The sequence below is a fragment of the Peromyscus leucopus genome, chromosome X (assembly GCF_004664715.2).
Source record: "Peromyscus leucopus breed LL Stock chromosome X, UCI_PerLeu_2.1, whole genome shotgun sequence".
NCBI classification, from domain to species: Eukaryota; Metazoa; Chordata; class Mammalia; order Rodentia; family Cricetidae; genus Peromyscus; species Peromyscus leucopus.
Window position 1 is genome coordinate 79,106,740 of NC_051083.1, and position 19,385 is coordinate 79,126,124.

The following is a 19,385-nucleotide window of genomic DNA, read 5'->3' on the forward strand; positions in this document are numbered from 1 at the left end:
GAATTATTTTTGTCAACAAATATAAAAAATATGCAACCCATTCCCAAAACTGAGAGTTTCATTTGTTAGCATATGATATCTAGGAATGATATTTTATCCCCATTATATTCTAACTCATTTTTAAATTCCTTTCAAAATTACATTAAGGCAAAAGAGGAATGATCAAATCCCAAATCTCTTCATGGGATTGGTGACATTTCTCCACACCTATCCTGTGAACTAGTAAAACCAAATACATGATATAATTTAATCCAAGTCCAATGCCTAAAAAACAAAGGCAGGTGAACATAAAGTGCTCCAGTTCAAACAGAAGTGTGGGAAAGCATTCAATATTTCCTTCCCCTTTACTGTTTGGGGACTCTGAATCTTGCAACAGAGATACTTCCTCATTTATGTTCATTGCTTCATTATTCAGAATATCCAGAAATTGGAAGAAGCTTAGATATCCATCAAGTGATGAGTGTATAATGAAATGTAGTATATTTATGAAATGATGAAATGTAAGTTAAATGTACAGATCTGGAAACAAGCATTCTGAGTGAGTAACCCAGACACTGAAAAACAAACATTTCATATTTTCTTTTATATGTAGATGTTAGTTATGATGCTTTAGATATATGTGCTTCATTTAAAATATCAACTGAAATTTGGTAGGTAGTAAATGACCAAGTAGAAGGAAGAGATATTCTAAGGAAGGGTTTATAGAATTTAGTGTTATAAAGGAATAACAAGAAAGTGTGGTGGTATTGTGTTCCCCAAAATATTGTGTACCCTAATAAACTTATATGGGGTCAGAGAACAGAAAAGCCACTAAATACTTAGGATAGGCAGTGGTAGCACACACCTTTAATCCCAGCATTCCAGAGGCAAAAAACCGTCTGTTCAAGGATACAGCCAAGCATGGTGACACACGCTTTTAATCCCAAGGAGTGAGCCTTTAATCCCAGGGAGTGATGACAGATAGCAGAAAGGTATATAAGGCATGAAGACCAGAAACTAGAAGCATTTGGCTGGTTAAGATTTTAGGTTTTGAGCAGCACAGTTCAGCTGAGAGCCATTTGGATATGAGGACAAAGAGGCTTCTAGTCTGAGGAAACAGGATCAGCTAAGGAACTGGCGAGGTGAGGTGGCTGTGCCTTGCTCTGTCTCTCTGATCTTCCAGTGTTGACCCCAATACTTGGCTCCAGGTTTGTTTTATTAAATAAGACCATTTAAGATTCGTGCTACAAGAAAGTTAGAACAGGAGGATTAATTTGGATGTGGCATGGGACAGAAGGGTAGAGAGGAGAAGATGGGGATGACAACTAATACCAATGGCATTTTAACACCAAAAGCCATGTGAGTGCCTACTACTAGAGAATCTTCCTAAAATATACACATATATGAAACTAATAAATGGAATCACAGTATAATGTGGGAGATAATTTCCTAACCAGACATCATATGCTATCAAAACTCCTAGTATGCGAAATAAGTTACACATTTTTTAGTCAATAATAAAAGATGCTCCCAAATACTACAGGCTACTGCAGATGTTATTGGTTATCTTACACAACATGACAGTAAGACCCTATTACTGAAGACACCATATACTTACATCATCAAACATTAAGATATCAAGGTATTGCACAGCTAGCATCTTCACCAATACAGACTAGTGTTCATAGATCTTGGAGGTACTATATATGTTACTAAAGGAGAAAAGTAATCATCAATATCATACAGCCATGACTGTGAGCTATAATAATGACCTGTCTGTAAGATATGCCCACTGATATGATGGGTGCAAGAATATTAGGGGACTAATCTACCACTTTTTGATTGATTTAAAACCCACCCCATAAAATGGAACTCATACTTTATATTCTTAATGATGCCAAGAATTTGAGACTAGATAGGACATGGTCCCAAGGAAATGCATACTACTATTATAGTATTAATTAAATATAGCCAGTAGATATGAATATGAGATGAACAATGTCAATGGCAGTGAAATACAGCATACACAGATTAAATATTATCTATTCTTACTTCTTTGTGATAATATATAGAGTATTGAGTAAAATAGATTGTATTGTCCTTCCTAATGTGAGGAAGCACCATCCAATTCTTTGGGTGCCTATGCTCCATGGGCTTTTGTATGACACTATTTTAGGAGATTTTGAGATATTTACAAGACAGCACTAGGTTGGAGAAACTGCATCAATGATAGCATGAATTTGAAGGTCCTAGGTCAGTTCCAGTCTCTCTTTCTGGATTTGTATGCTTATAGTTCCTTGGAGCTGCCTACCAGCATGCCTTCTGTATGAAGGAGTGTACATACCAAAACTGTGAGCCAAAGTAATTCCTTCTTCCCTTAACTTTCTTCTTCTTAGTACTTGGTCAGAGTAACAAGAAAGTACCATAAAGATAGTAATTAATTAAAAAAAATTGGTAGCAAGCTGGGGATAGTGCTGTTATTAACTTTATCATGCCATTCATGTGTTTTTGAAGTGGCTTGAGGGAGGAGTATTAGAGATTTTTGAATTTAGGACTAGAGAATCCCAAGAGTACTATATGAACTTAACCATGTATTATAATTGGAGTTCAGAAGTCTATAACACTAATAGAATTGTAGACAGTAAAGACTCTCCTTGTGAGGTTTCAGAGGCAGGGGCAGTGTTCAAATGCCCCACAGTTTCAGGCATTTGAACAATTGTTCCTCAATTGGTTGGACAGTTTGGGGAGCTTTAGGATTTATAGCCTTGCTGAAGGAAGTATGTAACTGGGGGCAGGCTTTGAGAGTTTCAGGTCTCACCTGATTTTCAGTTTGTTCTCTGTGTTTCCGGCTTGTTGTTAATAAAATTTGCTCTCAGCTTCCTGTTCTTGATTGTGTGCTTGCTGCCTGCTTTCTCTGCCCTGCCATTATAGACTAACCATCTGAAACCACAATCCAGGATAAACACTTTCTTTTACATGTTGTCTTGGTCATGGAATTTTATCACAGTAACAAAAAAGAAACTAGTATCAGAAGGTGGTACATTGCTATGAAGAAGCTGATCACGTTCGCTATGGAGGAATATGTAAGACTTTCAAAATAAAAAAGTAGTTCAATCTAGTAGGACTTGAAAGACAGTAATGTTGACAGAATTGAGAACAACGAACACATAGCCCAAATGGTGTGAGAGGGGAAAATATTAGCAACTTGGTTAGACATCTTTTTTTTATGGAAATTTGGCAAGGAATCTCTCTGCTTTCTCTTGTCATGAGAATTTGCCTGAGACTAAATTTAAAAGTAATCTACTGATTTATTTGGTAGTGGCAATTTCAAGGCAATGTAATATTGAATATGTGGTGTGGATATTATTAATTACTGTTATGTATGTCTACAAAAAATTCAAGTGGAACAGAAACAAATACAAAGTGTGTAGCTTAAATAGAATAAGGACACCAAGAAACTTAATGTTGCAGCCATGAATTGTGTTGAAAGAGATAAAAAGATTAGCACCATTAAGGAAATGTGCTGTGGATATCACTCTATGTAAATAAAACACTGATGGCCAATGACCAGGCAGGAGGTAGGTGGGACAAGGAGAGAGGAGAATTCTGGGAAGCGGAAGGCTGAGGGGAGACACTGCAGCCACCACCAGGAGAAGAGCATGTAGAGACGCCGGTAAGCCACCAGCCACGTGGCAAGCTATAGATTTATAAAAATGGGTTAATTTAAGATAAAAGAACAGTTAGCAAGAAGCCTGCCACGGCCATACAGTTTATAAGTGATATAAGCGTCTGAGTGATTATTTTATAAGTGGATTGTGGGACTGCGGGGCTTGGGGAACCTGGAGAGAAGCCCTCCAGCAACAAATGGCGCCCAACGGCTCGAGTTTCCACCTTAAACCTGAGAATATTTAATAACCAATTCTAAACAGAGCCAAAACCAGGCTCCTGCTTCTTGTCTCATACGGGCAGCTAGATGTGACAAAACGCAAGTTTGGACACTGGCGGGTTCCTGGCGGGTGCGTTTGACCGGCAGTATGGCGGAAATGAGGCATCTGCCAGCGGCAAATTAAGCTGTGTGGTAGATTTAGTCTTTACTAGTATTTAAAAAAAAAAAAAAAAAGAGGTTTCTGGGCTACACGCTGCTTTGATAAAAGCTTAGACCCACTATTTCTGAGACTTGATGACTCCCAGAGCTGGCGGAAAACGTACCACTGCCATGTTGGGAAGCTGAAGTGGGCGGAGCCAGCAGCCACAGCGCCGTTTCAGGCTTACAATGGTACAGTTTAAAGCAATAGGCTCAAGGCTCAAGGTAATATAAAACATAAGCCACATAAAGATGGCTACCACACAGAGAATCTGGATTATGTTCTCTTTGATATTCATAACTAAAGAAAAACATTTGATTACAAAACCTGTTGAGTTATGCCAAAATGTATATTTTAAAGGTACCTTGACTTCAAAATTTGGATATAAGGATATGTTACTTTGGAAAAGAGGTTCTGCTTTTGTTTCCACAGAAAGCCAGAGGCTGTGGACTTGTTCCAGATTAAGACACATCAGGTTTCACCAGCCAAGACCCCCTGAAAGGACTCCGATGACACCATGGCCCAGATGATCCAACATCCAGATCGGTTTCAAGGCAACTGGTTCACACAATACAGCCTCACGGACTACCCCATAGGTCTAAAATTTTCTTTGCGTCCCCATAAGATACAGCGCCCCCCTCCAGCAGGAAGCAGTAAGAGATGCTACGCCCAAATTCCCAAATATACCAAGCTGGCTTTAGAGGTGGAATTGGCTCACTCCCCCTCTAAACCCAGACATATTGCTTTAAAAAAAAAAATGGTTAAGAGATTCTTGTGTCCCAAATCAGAAGAGCCCTCTGGTGTGGGACAGAGAAAAACCAATATTTTTATTTAAAACAGGTTGATTATAAATGTGATCTCTTTCTAAAAAAGAAAAGGGGATATGATATATAGGAGGATATGGAGATGATAAGATAAAAGGGTAGATTAATGAACCTACTTTTAAAGAACAACTTGTTTAAAATGTTTTACATTGGTATAGATTTTAGTTTATGTTTAAAATGTTTTACATTGGTATAAATTTTAGTTCATTGATACAAACTTGAAGTTAATTTTGTTATACTGTATATATATATATATTTCTATTCTTGTTTGAGGTATTATGTTTATATAACTCATTTAAAATTGTAATGGATAATTAAAAAATAGGTTAATAATTAGTCATCTATGATAATCATATCTGTAGCCATGTTAGTTAAGTCTTCTAGGTATACATAGATATATTTCAGATAGATAGGTAATCTTCAAACACTTCATAGACCTAGAAAATATGGCATTTAAATAACTTAGAATTCTGTTGATGTGAGACACAATTGCTCCTGGCTGCACCAATTGATCCCGAGAGAATGTTGGGCTTCTAAGACATTTCCATTTGGAAGTTTGTCTTTTTGGCACAAAATGGCCTACTGGGCAAAGAACTGCCCTTGCCTTGACGGCTGACAGTACAAATGCAATGCTGTCCTTTCTGGACAAGTGGGACACAAGGAAAGTGACCACTGTACTCTGCCAAGACAGGGTAAGATGGTCTTTCAGAAATCCTGCTTCTGAAAATGGTCTGTCAGATACTCTAGGCCTGTAGCCAATTTGAATGCACCAACAATGCTGAGAAACATCAGGTGACTGTCCAGGCTGCCAGCTGTCTTGGTCTACTCTTGCAAGATTCCCGAAGTTGCTTGCATCCGTCTACCATTTCTCAGGTACCATTATGTTCCTTCTCAGGTCTTTGATGTGGTTGAAAACTAGATAGTTGTAATTTCCTCAGTTATGATAAAAGATAAGTTAGATATAAAACCTTAAACTCACAAATATAAGATAGATAGGACATCTTCTTTAATATTGTAACTATAATTCTTGCTCGGTAATTGTTTTGTTATATGTAATTTTACCATGTTAAAGTTAAAACCTTCCTTTTTAAAAAAAGAAGAAAGGGGAAGTACTGTGGATATCACTCTATGTAAATAAAACACTGATGGCCAATGACCAGGCAGGAGGTAGGTGGGACAAGGAGAGAGGAGAATTCTGGGAAGCGGAAGGCTGAGGGGAGACACTGCAGCCACCACCAGGAGAAGAGCATGTAGAGACGCCGGTAAGCCACCAGCCACGTGGCAAGCTATAGATTTATAAAAATGGGTTAATTTAAGATAAAAGAACAGTTAGCAAGAAGCCTGCCACGGCCATACAGTTTATAAGTGATATAAGCGTCTGAGTGATTATTTTATAAGTGGATTGTGGGACTGCGGGGCTTGGGGAACCTGGAGAGAAGCCCTCCAGCAACAGAAATGCCTCCTAATAAGCAGCAGAGCAAATGTAAGAATGTTCTCAAGGTAAGACCTCCCAGCTTGAATGAAATGATCAGGGTCCACACTAAGCAGGCAACAATATTCAGCAGTATCTTCCATGAGGTGCCGGATTTAGAGGCATGAATGATGTGAGAGTGAAGGGAGTATGTGTTCTTCCTCTGTGGCCTCAGAAAACTACTGAGGACAAGAATCAGGTGTAAGGTGGCAAGGAATTCCCTACATAAAATCTTTGAGAGGGCAAAAGCCTATGAGAGTCTACTATATGAAGCTGTGAAAGTAAACCCTAGGTTGTACTGAATACCCTAAAATGTTAGAAATGTAGGAACCATGAAATATCTGCCAAGGAGAGCTATATACAGGGAGTAGAACCAATGCAGAAAAAAACTGAACAATGCAGGTCACAAAGCTGGAGAAACAGAACCATTTAAGCCATTTGAAATTCAAGTTCCTGACATTGGGCACGGAGCTACAGGACTTGGTATTAGCCTTGCTGTGTGTGGGTCTTGCATTTGCTCATTATTTCCACACTATACCCTCACTCCTTCATTTTGTGATTGAAATGAATATTATGTATCATTATATGTTTGAACTATGTAAATTGCATTTTGATTTTGTAAGGGGCTACAGCTAAAAAAAAATCTTGGGTCTCAGAGAATAATTTTGACTGGACTTTTAAACCGCGTTGAAATTATGAAAGAGTATGAGGATTTTTGAAGTATACTAAGTATATTTTACATTATGAGACTATGGGTTCCAGGGAGTACAATACGATTGTTTAATTAGAAATATATCCTATAGTCACAGGCATTGGAACAATTGGTCCCCAGTTGATGATGATGCTGTTTGGGGTAGTTTAGGAGTTATAGCCTTGCTTGAGGAAGTATGTTACTAGAGTGGGGCTTTGAGAGCTTCAAGCCTTACAGACTTCCAAGTAATGCTTTATACTTCATTCTTGTTCAAGATGTAAGCTTTCAAATACCTATTCATACCATTATGCTCACTGCCTCTGTCCTATCATTATGGAATTTAACATTTTAGATATACAAGCAAAACTAAACTCTATTCTTTTTTTTAAGAAAGTTACCTTGGTCATGGTGTTTTATCACACTAACAGAAAAGCAACTATTACAACTTATCAGAGCACATTGGAACCACATGAACACATGGGTTCATTTACAAAAAAAATAAGAAAAATCAGACTCTATAATTTGCCATATACAGGAGACTAAGAAAGAGTGCAGCATGCTTTCCTGAACACTATAAAGAGGACCCCTAATATTAATATTGCATCAACTTCAATTTATCTATTTTCTGATAAAATTTTGCCAAGGGAGGGTCATGCAGATGACTCCAAAATATCCCTCACAGTTTAGATTAGTTTAATTTTCACTACTGACATCCCCTACTCAAATTGTCACCTCTACTTTAATTCATTTTTCTACCTACCCCAAGTTCTGCATGTTGTCTCCACGGTCTTGTGTTCTATGACCACTCTTCTATACCCTTTATTGTTATATACCTTGCCTCTACAACTATGAGGTCCATCTCAAGACTGATGAATTTTAGTTTAGCATTTCTGGATTTACAGTCTAACCCATTTAACCCCCGTGGTTACTCTCTTTCTATATGCATTTCCCCTCTTCTTTTGTCTTCAGAAAGGCCTCTTCAAATTCCTTGAACTCTTGCTATAGGATTTTTATTCATTAGTAGTCATCCTCTAACCTGTGTATTTTATTTGATGAAAAAGTGTGATATGATCATTAATATTACTAAGATTGAAATACAGAAATTTACATTTGCCAATGAATAAGTATTAGGGGAACTTGGACTACTTGGACAACTGCAGCCAATGAAACCAAAAACGTTATGAAATTATTTTTATTGCATATATTTTAAAATTATGGAAAAACACAAACATGGCAGTCTATTTTCTGACATGATGAATGTGCAACTCAAACAAAGCAATGGACCTCATTATGGCATTGTCACATGCATTTTCTTTTCTTTTGTGCTCCTCTCCTCTTTGTCATCCTCTGCCCTTCCACTGTCACTCTCTTGACAAACTTTCAAAGGGGGCAAGTGGAATGTCCCTGATAGAAATAAAGATGTTGTAAAGAGATGCTGGTTTCCATTCATTTGGTTAAAAGATTATCAAAATAAAGATCCCCAATTAATTGAAATTTCCCTAGGAAAATTATAATAGGGGAAAGAAAGGGCCTGTGTCATGGTCTGAACCAGAGGTGCTTATTTCCTACAGTGAGGCTCCACACCGTTCTGGTTACTTATTGGACTGCCTTGTAAGAGACACTGGAGACTGATGAGTCAATGATTGGTGAGAGGAAACAAACACCTTAACTGTTACTGCATGCTTATGTATAAGTCATGTTCTCCATTAAAAATAAATTTTATCTTAGGATCCTAAAAATGACTTTAGAAGTATGATTAGATCTATTTGTTTCTCTTCACAGAATACATTGTATAAATACCATTGCTCCACTTTTCACTATTCCTTGTCTTAGTATTTGATCTATTGAGCATAGATGGTTGAGCCTAGATGGTTAGGAATGGCATGGTCCCAGCTCTAAATGTAACCACTCTGGTAACATTCCCAGTACCAGTCTTGCACCCAAGAACTCCCCTTCTTATTTCAACCAGAATAACTAGGTGTGAAAGACACAGGAAGACTGATAACTGGCAGCTCTGGTCAGATTAACAGAACCATTGCTAATCTTGGCATAGCTGGAGTGTAAAAAGAGTTGGAAAACCAGGAATCAAATATCCCTGTCTTGAGTTTATCTTATTTTTGTGCTTGCTGCTATTGAAACTCATTTATACAGTCTAAACCCTACGGGAGTTTACATGGCTCATTTTTTAGGAAATGAAATTGGGCAGGGAGGAGTAGAGAGTAGTTTTTCAGTAAGAAATGTGAGACATCTGGCCTGATGCCTTTCCTCTATTGTTGTTTAATGTGTGCTTCATCAAACTTTAATGTCAGTTTACCTAAATGTGCTTCCCTTCCTTTATGGATATTCCTATAAATATTTCAACAATTATAACAATAGGTTACGGACTACTTTGTTGCTGTTATTCTGACAGATACACATTTCACTCTCCTTCCCTTCTTCTCAGTCCTCTTCTGCCTCTCTCGTGGCCCCTTTAGAGTTCTATGACCTACAATTAACATAAACAGACACACACACACACACACACACACACACACACACACACACACACACACACCTTGCATCCTGCATGCTGCCAACATCAGCACCATAAGGGCAATGCCAAAAACTTGACCTTTTGAGATGTGACGTTTATCTTCTGAGCCATATTGCCTTCATCTCATGGAGTTCAGCAAGGATCCAACTCAAAAGATCATCACAGCTGTGTTGCTGACTACTGAGATTTCCTCAAAGAAGGAACAAGTGAAGGTCCCATGAGATCCTCACCTGAATATCCAGCCACCACTCCCAAGCAGTTGCATGCAATTCTTTCCTAATTACTTGTGGCCTTGGGATAACAGAGAAGGGCTAGAATATATGGTACAAATAATACTAGAGGAGGGGTTCCATCTACATAGCTATTGGGGGAGCCATCATTAATGCTGGGTGTAGACCATCTAGTATGGCTGCTTTAATAAGGTCACTCATGCTCCTACTCATAACCCCTTACTCATTGCTCTGTAAGTAAGCCTAAAATACCTTTCTGTTCGCCAAGGTGAACTTTAGTGCCATCTATGTAAGTTTGTTATTGGGACTGTGGGAGGAAGGTTAAATGTTATTTACACCCTCTCCAGTGAAGGACTTTTAGCAACAGTAGCCTGGGCTCTTTGTTACCACTGTAGCTAAAGCCTCTGAGTTCTTGGCTGAATGAATCTAAGGGGTGGCCCTACTCCACCAGTAATTCTTTATTCAATCACACTCCAGTGAAATGAATTTGCATTTTTATGAGCTTTAACCTTCAAAGAGTGGGGTCTGCTCTCAAGGCTCCCTTTCCATTTTCCCAGTGCAGGGTACTGTGGTTAATCTTTATTACTGTTAGAAATTATTATAGTAATCAAAGTAGGACAGACTAAGAAAGACAAATAACACATGATTTCTCTCCAATGATAATACTAAGCATATAACAGAAAATGAAAGACCAATTTAAAACCCTGTGAAATGTTATATAGCTATGAAAACATAAAAAAAATGATGAAGAACATGTTAAAAATGTATGAACTAACTTGAACAGGATCCCATGGCCAAACTAATATTATTATAGCCTTGATACAGATAAAATTCAAAACACATTTAAAATGTAAAATGCATTTCAATTCAGTTTCATAATAATATTGAAATAGTTTGTCAACTTCCTCTTCGTCTTTCCTCCCCCACCAAAAGAAAGAAAAAAAATCATTATTTGAAAACTGTACAAGCAAAATGAAGGAAAATTCAATTATTTTTTTATTTCTGACATAAACAATTCAGGTGGTTAAAAAATGAAGTTATGTAAAAAAAGCATACCTCTTTACAAAATAAGTAAATATTATCAACAATGAGAAAATGTTAAAATTATAATATATCCATTTGTTTCCTCCAAAGATTCTGTACAATGAACATCAAATTATCCTGACTTTTTAATTGTGGAAAAAAGGTATGTGCCTAAGCTGGGCGGTGGTGGCACATGCCTTTAATCCCAGCACTTGGGAAGCAGAGGCAGGCGGATCTCTGTGAGTTCGTGGCCAGCCTGGTAACCAAAGGGAGTTCCAGGAAAGGTGCAAAGCTACACAGAGAAACCCTGTCTCAAAAAACAAAAAAAAAAAAAAAAAAAGGTATGGGCCTCTGCTAAAGATGAAAACACCACCACTGATCTTAGCTATAACAACTACATCTAACTCTGAATCTAAATGACAATCTTTGGCCAATGCTGAACTGCAATATGAATACATTATCAAAAAAAGCAAACAAATTCTTCAGATTGTGGCATATGGAAACAAATCAAAAGATCCATATCAGCTACATTTTAAGTAAGAATAAGATTGTGCAATTCTGTTTATTGAATGTGAATTAAAAATATCATCAAGATGTCTGTTAACACATTCCTTTCTTCCTGCTGATATGAGGAAGCATCATAGAAGGCTCTTATTTCCTGTCATGTTTAAGTCAGAGTCTTCAAAAGAAGCTGAATAGCTGTGGACGCTCTTCTCTAGTGCTCTGAATTTCAAAACAATTGGGAGGAGCAGAAAGAATATAATTAAAACATATTCCTTGAAAAAATATGTAAGAAAAAGTTTAAAAAAAAATGAAAATAACTGATGAAATTCTGAGGAGCCAGTTTGAGCAATACAGAACATTCACCAACATTGGAACAGTGGTAATGAGAGATCCAGAGTTTTGGGCTTGTCACTGACACCGCAATGGAGGATGTAGATGGAGTCATGAATGCTGAACCACATGAGGTGTATAGTGGAGATGTGGAACCAAGGAGCGTTGTATCAAGAGAAGATTCTCAAAGACCAGGTGCCCACTTACCTGTGAAAAAAGATCTTTGTTGGTGGTTTTAAAGAAGACACCAAAAAAGAACATCACTTATGAAATTATGTTGACAGTATGGGAAAACTTAAGTGGTGTAAATCATGACTGATTGAGACAATTGAGAAAATAACTACATTTTTGAGCTATTATTACTATGATTTTATAAATAAGATTGTCACTCAGAATTGCCATAATGTAAATAATGTACAAAACTCTGAAGAAAAGTCCTGTGGAAATAACATAGTGCTTCATCTAGCCAAAATGTTTTTAAAAACTTTGGTGGTAATTGTGGAGGTGCTTTTGGTAACATGATGATTTTGCTCATGCAGGAAACATCAATGACCTTGGTGGCTTTGTTGTCATCCATTATAGTTGTGGGTATGGTGGCAATAAGGATAGCTCTGGTGGATTCAGTAATAATGTACACAGTTTTGGAGATTGTAGATTCTATGATGATTCTGGGACTTATAACAATTAATTTTCAACTCTTGGACCTTAAAAAAAGAGGAAATTTTGGAAGCAGAACCTCTGGCTCCATGGTAGTAGAGGTCAAACCCTTGCTAAACAATGAGACAAGGATGCTTTTGTGGTTCTAGCATATCAATAGCTATGACAGTCACAGAATGTCATAATTACTGTCATGAAACAAAAGTCAGGAGAGAAGAGCCAGAAGAGTGACAGGGAAGCTACACATGACAGCAGATTTATTGACTCAATCAAGCACATTGGTGGCAGTGCCTAGCTGCTACAAAGAAGATGTATAATTGTATTTAATTTCCATTATTTCAAAAATCTAAAGCTTCCCAACAAAACGATTCTGTACAGACCTTTTTTCACCCATTATCTTGATTGTTAAGTGTAATAGCATGATAATGGTGCTGTATAAATGTGCCTTTTCTAAAAACACCACTTTAATGGGAATATTAAGTCATTAATGTCCATAGTTACACACTGTAATACACCCAAAAGAATGGCAAGAAATTTGAACTAATGTCAAATCAGGTAAGTCACAAAAATGGTTATTTGTGAAGGAGGAAAAAAAGAATGCAGTTGAGATTCGACAATGGAAGTGGTTTTGAGCATAGACTATTTTTTATTAAGAATTTTCTATTCATTTTGCATACCAAGCACAGGTTTTCCTTTTATCCCTCCTCCCACTTTCTCCCAGCCTTCCTCCTCAATCCACCCCCACCCCCTCCTCGGAAAAGATAAGGCCTCCCATGGGGAGTCAACAGAATAGGATCAATCCCTCGTGCATGAGCTGGCTTTTTGAAGCCCATTACCAATGGTGTGATACTTTGCACAGCCTTGATGTAGAGGGGAGGGGCTTGGACCTGCCTCAACTGAATATTCACTTTATCTTAATTATCTAAGGTTGTTATCCTTGGAGGGAACAACGATTAGGAGGGAACACAGGGAAATTATGAAATTATATTTCAAATAACACTACTTTTTTGGGGAAGGGGGTGTTGGTGTTGGAGGTTGGTTGGTTGGATGGTTTTATGATATGGTGATTCATATAGCCCAATCTCACCTTAAATTCATTGTCTAGATAGAACTGACCCTGAGCTACCACTGATCTTCCTACTTACAAGTGGTAGGATTTAAGGTAGTTACTACATTTCAGGCTTGACTATCATTTCTTGAATTTGTTCTTAGTCATATGAATATTTTCTAATTTCAAATTTGTAAATTATATTTTCATGACACTCTAATAAGCAGAGTAATATTTTTTCCTCTGAAACTTTTAATACGATATATTCTCACTTTCAATGTCTAGTCACCAAAAACATTGGCTTTTGTGCCTATACTCAGAATACAGATTTTTTAAAACATATTCTAAGTGTAAATTCAGAAATGAGAGTATCATGTACTTCCCACTATAAATATGGCTCTGGTAATTTGAGATCATATGTCAAAACTACTTGGAATACAAGAAGCATGTAGTGAATATTAAATTAACTTTGGCTTAATATGTGATGCAACAGAAAAACACTTCTGTGAAAGTAATTATTCACTGGACCATACACAAAATGGGGTTAGGATTAAATATGTATAGTTTATTTTATATAATAGTCTGATTCCTCAGAAGTGGCATAACTGTTTATAGATTATTTTCAGTTTAACCTCAGAATTAATTGGGGGTCTTTTGTCTTTTTAAAATCTATTTGTAGAGATTTTTGTTTTATAGATATACAATTTATTGTTATATATTGGGTAAGTATTAGATACTTTGTCAGGGCAAGTAAGTACTTTGGGCTACTTCTCACTGAGTTATGAGTCTACTACATAAAATATATACATATTTATGGAAAATTATCCAGAAATATCACTGGGTTGATTTTTTTATTCAAATAATGGTTTCTAAAATGGGTGGACGTTCACAAAGACTTTATCTGGAGTTATAAATGATCTTCTGCATTTGACAAATGTCAATAAACAAGTCTAATTCTTTTTCTACATGTAATAATGGACACGTAAATAGCTATGGATTTTCTAGTAGCCAAAAGAATGTCTAGTATTAAGTTCAGATAAATACAATATATATAACAATCTGTCTTCAAATTGAAGGAACTGACCACTTAAGAACTGATTTTCTTGGCTTGGATTTGCTAATTTGAATCATGGCCTCACTGAATTCTAAATAATTTAACCCTTATTTTGTTATTAGACTTTAATGTGTTTTCTTTGGCAAGTGTATGCTCTTCAGTTGCACGAGCTGTTGTGCCACTAATGTCTAATTGGACAATCCAACAACTCATCACTTGAAAAAAACACAAAATATGTCAAACTCTGGTTCAAGTCTCATCTATTGTTTCTGAGACAATGATGCCACCTAATGATTAAATAAGTTGTGGAAATCAGAAAGAATAATTTGTTTGTGTCTGACTGAATATTCCAGCCAGAATGGCCCCTTTGGTAGGCAAGGAGAACTATTTCTATATTAAGCCATGTAATCCTAGAATATCACGTAGTACATGTATTCTTACATTACTCTTTTGCATCTGTCTTTGTAGTAGGAGATCAATGAAGTAGATGTTGGGGTGGGCGATCCCATAGCCTTGGTTCTGGACCTGGGTGATACCTTGGTTGGTCAGTCTGTTGGCTTTCCCTCATTGTCATCACCAGGGCAAGCTCTCCAGTACTTTACCAGCTCACCCAATGCAGCAGGCAGCAAGGAATGGGCCAGTTCTCCTTCTCTTACTTCGTCAGGACCGGCTCATCCACACACACATTACTGGGTCTAGCTCTACTGTTTTGTCCTTGCTGGATGAAGGGCCTGCTTTCCCAAGTGCTGCAGTTGGTGAGGGGCAAAGCCAGCTCTCCCACTCTCATGCCAGCAAGGTCATGTCTCCTGACTGCCGCAGGTGTCAAGGGATATGGGAGTCGGCATTTTTCCCTCACTCATGCGACCGTATGGCATAGGAGGTGGGGGGAGAGGTTCAGTTCTTCTGGTCTCATGCCTTCAGGCCCCACTCACCGGTGCTGCCTGAATGAGTTGCAGGATCTGCTCTTTCTGGTGCTGCAGCCAATGAGGGGCAGGACCAACTCTCTGTAGCTCTATCTTCACTGACTTTGGTGGTAATAGGAGCCACAGGAGCATGTGAAGGGGCCAAACCTTCAGATTCCATGCTCCTGGATCTCCATCATAACACAAGGCAGCAACTGGAATATCCAAGAGGACTTGCAGTGAGTGCCCAGTTGCAATAGTATAGAGGAAGCTAGAGGCCTTGACTCAGGCCAATGACTCATCGTTATGAACGCTCTGAGACTAACTGCAATACACTGCTCCCATGTCGAGATTTTTTGTTGTTTTTTGTTTGTTTGTTTTTGTTGATAAAAAAGGATGGAGAGATGAGGTAGATCCACGATGCATGATGTGAAATCTACAAAGAGAAAGTAAAATATTGAAGAAGAAGAAAAGGAAATCAGTGAACGTAAAGCTTTATCTGGTCTTTCATATCTGATCCAAAAAAATTCCCAGGCCAAACCATAAGCAAATTATTAAAAGAAACGATAGTGTAGAATTCCCCATGTAGTATTTTCACTTCAGCAATAAGTCAGTGAGACTCAGATTGCTTATATAAGAACATGCTAACTTATTTAGGAGTTTAGTCTGTTTTGTATTCCACACACAGCATTTATAATATGTGAAGTGCTTTCTTTAAGTAGTTGGTCTATTAATTGGTATCAATTCCCTTCAAGAGAATAAATTTCCATGAGTGTAGGAATTTTAATTCTCCCATTGACTTTTGTGCCTATACTCAGAATACATTTTTTTATATTTTTTTTCCTTTTATTTTATTTTACAGTACAATTCAGTTCTTGGAGAATACATTTTTTTTAAAACATATTCTAACTATAAATTCAGAAATAAGAGTACCATGTACTTCCCACTATAAATATAGCTCTGGGAATTTGAAATCATATGTTAAAATTGCCTGGAATATAAGAAACATGTAGTGAATATTAAATTAATTAACTTTGGCTTAATATGTTAAGAAGAAGCCTTGAGACTCATGAGTAGCCTTTCCTTTATATTCACTTTTATAAGCCTTAGTACAGACATTTTATATAAATTACAAAGCTTCAAAATGACACTTCTTTCACCGAATGGGGAATCATCCAGATTTCTAAACATCACACTGAAAAAAACATATAACACAACATTTAAGTCAAATAAGCATAATGAATGAACGAATGGAAAATAAAAGGGACAAGCATCAGTAGTGTGAACTCTTACTATGTTACCTGATGACAATATTGACATGGAACAATAGGTAGAAAATCAACATATATATTGCATGGTGAATAAATAAAAGGTAGTACTTATATGATTCAAAAAACATGGATTTTTTTCTCACAGCTCATTTTCAGGTAGCATTATTATTAATATTAGCATTATTAAGAGCCAATGGTGAGGCAATCCATTACGGTAGAAGTACTAATAGCTATTTTTGCCAAGGCAAGATAAACTCCATAAAGAGTGTCTTCGATGCCCATCCTCCTCTCTGAAGTAAATCAGTGCTGCCAGGAGCAGACATGTCTCACTGTCCAGAAAGTCTAAATTTTTAAAACATTTTAAATGCCATATTCTGTAGGTCTTTGAAGTGTTTAAAGATTACCTATCTATCTGAAATATATCTATGTATACCTAAAAGACTTAACTAACATGGCTATAAATATGACTATCATAGACGACTAATTATTAATCTATTGTAATAATGTTGAAAAACCTGAGTTTATAGTTTACTTAAAGTTTATTACTAGGAACTACATACCAGGTTACTTCAGTCTCCCTTCCTGACACTTTCCCATGTGCAAGGACAGTTTATGACTCACTTTTGTCCTCTTTCCTAACTCCCTATCCCCAGTCTCCATTTGCATCTGCTTGCCAAACAATGGAGGCATTATCTAACTTCTGTAAATTTTTTTAAATATTATCACTGTAAAGAACAGCCAAGTGGCAGAAGAGAACTTTCTCACAGTAAAATATCCATTGGTGATCTTCAACTTTCCCATTCTAAGAGAGGATTTTGGCTTTGTATTAGTATAAATAGAAGCTCAACAAAATGTCTAATACAAAATAAGAAATGACTTTTTAAAAAATAGATTCTTTTCTCATACAGTGCAACCACATTTTCCCTCCCCCACTCCTCCCAACATGCTCCCACCACCACCACTTTTCTACAGATCTACTCTCCACCTGTTTTCTTTCAGAAAAAAAGCATGCTTCTAAGAGACAACAATAAAACCCCACAAAATAAGATATAATAAGATAAGGCAAAAGCCCTTCTATCCAGGCTGGATAAGGCTACCCAACAGAAAGAAAAAAAAGTCCAAAGAGCAGTCAAAAGAGTCAGAGATATAACCAATCCCACTGTTAGGAGTTCCACAAAAACACCAAGCTAACATCCATAACATATATGCAAAGGACCTTGTTTAGATACCCTTGCAGGCCCAGTGCTTGCCACTTCAGTCTCTGTGAGACCGTTTAAGCCCTGCTAAGTAGATTCATTATGCCTGTTTTCCTGGTGTCCACCATCCCCTCCGATTCCTACAGTCTTTCCTCCTCCTCTTCCATTGGCTTCTCCTGATCTCCAAGGGGAGGGACCAAATAGAGACCTGCAATTTCAATTCTCCACATAATTTCTGGCTGTGTGACTCTATATTTGTTCCCATCTGCTTTCAGAGGAAGACTCTTTGATTACTACTGGACTTTCTAATTCTCCCACAACAATTGTTATCAAGGATACTAAATGCATTTTAATTTTAAGTAGGCTTCCACTCTAGAATGCAAGGAGATATTTATGGCATATCACTGGGTCCTGCTACTCTAGTAGATAGGCATCATCTTTAAGAAAAATTTTACTTTTTATATCACATTATATTTATTTGGCTTTGAACCCACACAGTGATAAATTAAAACATGACTTCCATTTGTGAAAACTACTTTACTTAATGTTTCATTGTCTCTAAAATGGTATTAAAAGTAATATGTGCTTATATAAACAGTTGATTAAATGATCAAAAGGTAAATAAATAATGTAAATAAAGCCTTTATTTCATTGTCTAGTGTATGACATATATTTCAGTAAGTTTCAAATAACTCTAAATAATAGGAATAGATCTCAGAAAAGAAGAGAATTTGATTGCTCTTTCCTATTCATGCTCCTTGTTCTAACATGCTTCTGAATGCCTAATGAAATCTTGATATATTTTATGTGTTCAAAATTTTCCTAGAAGAGCTGAAAAAATTCAAGGTGACTTTAAAACTTGTATTTTTATATTAGTATTTTTTGAAAGAAAGAAAAATGACAATGATTGCCTTTTTAAAGAGTCAACACAGACTAAGCCACTCAAATTACCTCATTTCCTCATTTCAAATTATTGAATACACTTACTATCTCATTTCCCCATATTGCTATTAGGTTCCTTCATACTATAATATTTTGTGGCTGCTTCTGGTTGTTATGAGTCCTTTTAATCTAAAAAAGTGAGTTAAGGAAGTTTAAAAAAATGAAAAGAATGTATTCGAAAATCATTTTATAGATTCCAGATAATCTTGATTTCCTTGAGTATATTCTCAAACCATTCATGTATTGTTTCTTTAGTTGGCTAAAGATTAGACATAATCTCTCTTCTTAATAGGAGTGATGAATATCTAACAAATTTATCTTATACTTGAAAAGCAACTTTAGTATGATAGTTTGGTATTTCACATAAGCAGCTAATAATACCATTTTTTCGTTTTAACACTGATATTTTGGGATTCTATATTTAACGGTTCTTATTACTGAAATATTTAAACATATCCCTCTTCTTGTTGTAGTTCATCTTGTTTAATGTATGAGTTTTCTAGTAGTCATGTTCACTGTCATTTTACATAAATGTTTTCTTAATAAAATTTGAATGAATATAAGTACTTAATATTTTCATTGCATGTTTTTTTCACAATTTTAAACATTTTAATGTTATTCTCAACCACTTAGGAGGTGTTAGTA